Consider the following 4,841-nt stretch of genomic DNA (forward strand, 5'->3'; position numbering starts at 1 on the left):
TACTTCTATACCATCCGCTAATGATTATCTTAAGGAAAACAGCCAATCAGCAGCCTGCTTTGAGAAGTACACAAATCCAAAAAAAAATCAGTTACATAAGAATTTGTACAGAAAGTATTTGTCTTTCATAGCCTTCCAAAGCATTAAGAAACCGAGCCACGCCAGCCCAGTTGCTCAATATGTTTGTGACTGTGTTTCTGATATGCATTATCACTTTCACCCTGTTTCAGGCTTTGAAAACCAGGAGGTTTAGAAATTTTCCACCCGGACCACTACCTGTTCCATTTGTTGGAAACATGCTACAGCTGAACTTGAGAAATCCCTTAAAAGATATGAAAAAGGTAAAGTGCAAAATACTTACCAAATATAATTTGAAATGAAAGATAGTAAGAGCATTTGTTTATTATTAAGGATAAAAAGCAAAGCAACTATTTAAAACAATTTAGGAAAGAATTATGTAAAATATTACATTTGCTAAGCACTCTACACTTGAGACATTCTTTATACACATGTTACAGTAAATTATATCTTTCCATTTAATACTAAAACATGTTTTGAAGGCACAATACACAACATGAAAAAATGATAGATGAAGGAGAATAATTACAAAAGTACTCCTTCTTTCTAGAACAGCTGTTGCAGGATTAACCTTTTAAAACAGACTGCTGTGATTTACTGAGCTACACTTTCTCTAGGTTCTACTATTTGTTGTTTCATATGGTGCAATACACATTTTCTTCATATTCTTAGCCGAACTTCTCTTTATGCTGTCAATACCGTGTTATACTTTTTGGCTTGTATTACTATTTCTGATTGTACTTTTTATTACTAGATCAATAAACTAATCACCGTTTATATGATGTTATTAGTTTAATGACCTGTAAAGCATGTTAGCGTGGTGCATGTAGTGAAAGGTATTATATATAAGATTGAGTGATTCAAGCTGTATTATTGGTTCTTTTTAAAATCAATGAAAGTGGAAAGTACTAACTTAACCTTTTCACAAATCAAGTGTAAAATATTCTGTTATTATGAGAGATCTGAGATCAATATCCAGTGGTCTTTGCAGAAATTGGAGACTACATAAATAAATAAATAAATAATAAATAAATAAATAAATAAATAAATATGGGTGATTCAACATACCCGGTTTGCTCATTCTCTGATTCTGCATCATGTTTCCCTTGCTACTCCAGCTTCCTTTAGATTGATGGTTGGCTCTGCATGGATAAGAAGGACTGAGTGCATAACTCTGTCCTACAGTACACTGACGTTCTCTCCTAGGTTGTTCTGTACCTTAAATCTGCTGCAAATGGGTTAGTCTGTCTTTAACTAGTTTAACAGGTTTAGAAAATAAATGCATGGATGGTTGCAATTTCTTAAATACAGGACTAAATGTTCTTCTAAAATATGTATCAAAAGAATGGTATTCATTATTCCTAACACAAAAATATAAATGGTAGAGATACGTCAGAACAATATTTTACTCAGCTGCTGATTCAATGTAACCTGATCACAGCACTTGTGTTTTGTTTTTTACAATTAAAATGTAAGTTATGTGAATCATACAAATCTCTTTGTAATGTGTGAAACATAATCCAATCACAAATGCAATCAATACAGCATACAGACATGAATTTTCGGAGTGCAATAGCCACTAGTCACTGCACATTTACAGCTAATTTTTTTGGGGATCTGAAATCAATGGAGCCAGCAGACTGGATTTAATGTGCTTTAATCCTTTTAGCACAGACAGGGCTTGTGAATTAGTTGTTGACTAACTGTTTTTTTCTGAGTGACCCCCTACACGCAGTCCTGTTTGATGATTTTAAATGGAACTTTAATATATTGCTCTCTTTACAGAGCAGTGGTGGCACTAGGCTGGTAAAATGCTTGTGTTGGATCCCCTTTGGTGATTTCAAGTTAAAACCAGGTGTGATTTTATGATAACGATTGTTTGAATTACTCCATGAAGTGTGTCAAAAGCTACAAGCTGAGCATACTGTATCTGTGATTGTGGCTGCAACCACAGCAACCATTTGTGAAAACCTTCCTCTGATACTTTTGAGACATTCCTATGAAACTAAGAAAAATAAGATCGGGACAAAGCAGCAATCTGCATGTGTGGTTTAAGGCTTCTTTAGTCTTATTGGTATTTTCTTAAACATACAGTAAGTGCATCTCTTATAGATGGGAAAGTATTACAAGCTTGCAAACCTCTGGTGTAACATTTGTTTTGCCATTTGTAAGCAGCTCTCTGAAACATATGGAAATGTCTACAGTGTGTTTATTGGGAGCACTCCTGTTGTAATTCTCCACGGGCTGCAGGCAGTAAAAGAGGCTCTGGTCACACAAGCGGTTGAATTTGCTGGAAGACCTCAGGGACTCTTAGTCAACGATATTACTGAACATAAAGGTATGTGTTTGAGTTGTATACAGATCAGCAGCTTGAAAAATGCAATACTCCCTGAAGGTTTTGGCCAAGATAATTTTATTGTAAGTGAGAAGGTACTTTTTATTCTACCATAAAGAAAGTTAATCTTATGCAGAATTCACATGACAACAATTATAAAGAATGTGTGCATAGTGATGAAAGGACTCTTTACAGAATAAAGACCAAATAGTCTTTGTAGTTGTTAGGTGAGATCAATTGGGAATTCCCAGTTTTAGGAAATGGCATTAAATGTATGCAAATTGCCAATGAGCTTGACTTACTGAACAGTGAACTCACCCTTTTTTCTCATTTCCATCTCAATGTAATTTTTTGTCCTGCCAGGAGTGATCATTGTTAACTATGGCACTCATTGGAAGGAGCAGAGACGATTCGCTCTCAGTACATTGCGCAATTTTGGCTTAGGCAAAAAATCATGGAGGCCAGGATTCAGGAAGAGGTTGCTCATCTGACAGAGAGCCTAGAAAAGTACAAAGGTAGGTAAAAATGAACACTTCTGCTGGTCTGCAGAAAAAAAGAATGTATGTATTCAATGCCCTAAATTGAATGAATCAACTTTTGTGAACTTTAGTGCATTGGCTCCAAAGGACAAAACACATACATAAAAATAAAAATGTAATGGAAAAATAAAGAAATCACAAATAAAAAAAGATGAAAATGCAAAGAAAAATGAATGACTTGAGCAAAGCAGTATCACAGTGATCTTGATTCCATTCCCAACCTAGGGAATATTCTGTCTGAAGTTAGCATGTACCCCCGGTTTTTTTTTTAATTCAAAAACATGTGTAAGTTAGGATGAATATTAATTGTAAAGTAAATATGGCAGTATTTCCCGAAAATGGTGAATCTTAGCAATTAATGAGTAACTTTACGATGCACGGACTTAAACTATGCGTGACTTTTGAGGGTGCTACTTAGTTAATCCCGCTTTTACAGTCGCCTAAAAAAAGCATCATAAGTCCATTGGAAAAGCACATAGATTACAGCAAATTTAATATGCTACTTTATTAACAATGAGGATTGAGCTAGACTGTTAAATTAATGATCAGTCTTACAATGGAGTTTACAAATTTCTTAGTGTTACAATGCTTTTGGGAAACTCACACCAGCTATGAAAGGGTGTGAATATGCTCAGTGATGACTGGTCTTTGTTCTTGTGTAACAGATGCTGCTGGAGAAAGCTGCAGCTCTACACAATCAAGTAATTCAAAACTTCAGTTCAGAAAATCAGTGGATCAATGAATTAGGTAGTTTATTAGTGTTTAAAAAATTCTATGGACCAGCATAATGCCAAAATCTTTACACAACATATTAAAAGTTGGATTAACTGACAGTGTCAGGCCTGCAGATAATTTAGTTTGCCACATCAAAAGAAAGGATAAAGTGAGGAAGAAATAGCTATGAAATCAAATAGCAGTGACAAGTGAATTTCAAAAACAGAAGCACAAGCCAATAACACCAAAAACGCACAAGTCTTTCTCACCACATCTTCAAGGGTTTTCCTTTAGCTGCTCAGGTTTTGCATGGTTCATTGGTATCTCTATATTGGTTGTACAGTATACTGTATGACTGATATTGCCATACAATGGGCTGGTGCTGAGATTCAAACTGATTACTGTTTTGTACTCGGCACAGCTGGAATGCAGCCCTGTCTCCTGCAACACTGCTGTTAAACAAAGAAGTTCAGAAAATAAATGATATTTCAAATCCTTTTTTTAAATTATCTTTCAGAGATGCATGAAAATGATTCCAGGAAAAAAACACAAAATAATATATGCATTCATTCAAACAAATTATTTTTGTGGGACTTCTTTAATATTTTGATGAGATAAAAAAAGTTGAAAATGAATGCCTTATCCCTGTTTCTCTTTGTAAATAATGTTCCCAAAACATTCAAGGTCTTCTTGTCCCTTTGCAGGTCAGATTATGAGTCCTCACACACTCCTTCACAATGCTGTGTCCAATGTGATTTGCTCTGTATTGCTGGGGCAGCGTTTCAGTTACAATGATATATCCTTTCAAGAAATGATCCATTGTGTATCAGAGAGTTTGCGGTTAATCAATGGACCCTGGTGCATGGTAAGATTTTTTTTTACATAAAAAATGAGCAGAATGCCATTGGTGGTGGGGAATGTTAGGGTGGGTATATTTGTGGATAACAAGCAGAGGCAGAAATAAATGTTTTCTCCAGAAAAATTCCATTATGCTAGGAAGGCTTAATTATAAATGACACTCTTTGAAAATATGGACTTAGCACTGTAGGGTGACGTACAATATCAGAGGCTGTTATATTGAAAACCAGGGTGCAATATAAGAAGAGAGAAAACATCAAACATGCAAGGCTACAAAAGAGTACAAGGGGGAGCTTGGTAATGTTTGTATAAAGGAG

General features: G+C 35.1%; 1 pseudogene; it reads left to right on the forward strand.

The window, feature by feature from the left end:
• Nucleotides 1–107: 107 nt before the first annotated feature.
• Nucleotides 108–4,557, forward strand: LOC114657556 (cytochrome P450 2C23-like; annotated as a pseudogene).
• Nucleotides 4,558–4,841: the final 284 nt, after the last annotated feature.

The sequence above is a fragment of the Erpetoichthys calabaricus genome, unplaced genomic scaffold (genome assembly GCF_900747795.2).
Source record: "Erpetoichthys calabaricus unplaced genomic scaffold, fErpCal1.3, whole genome shotgun sequence".
NCBI lineage: Eukaryota > Metazoa > Chordata > Cladistia > Polypteriformes > Polypteridae > Erpetoichthys > Erpetoichthys calabaricus.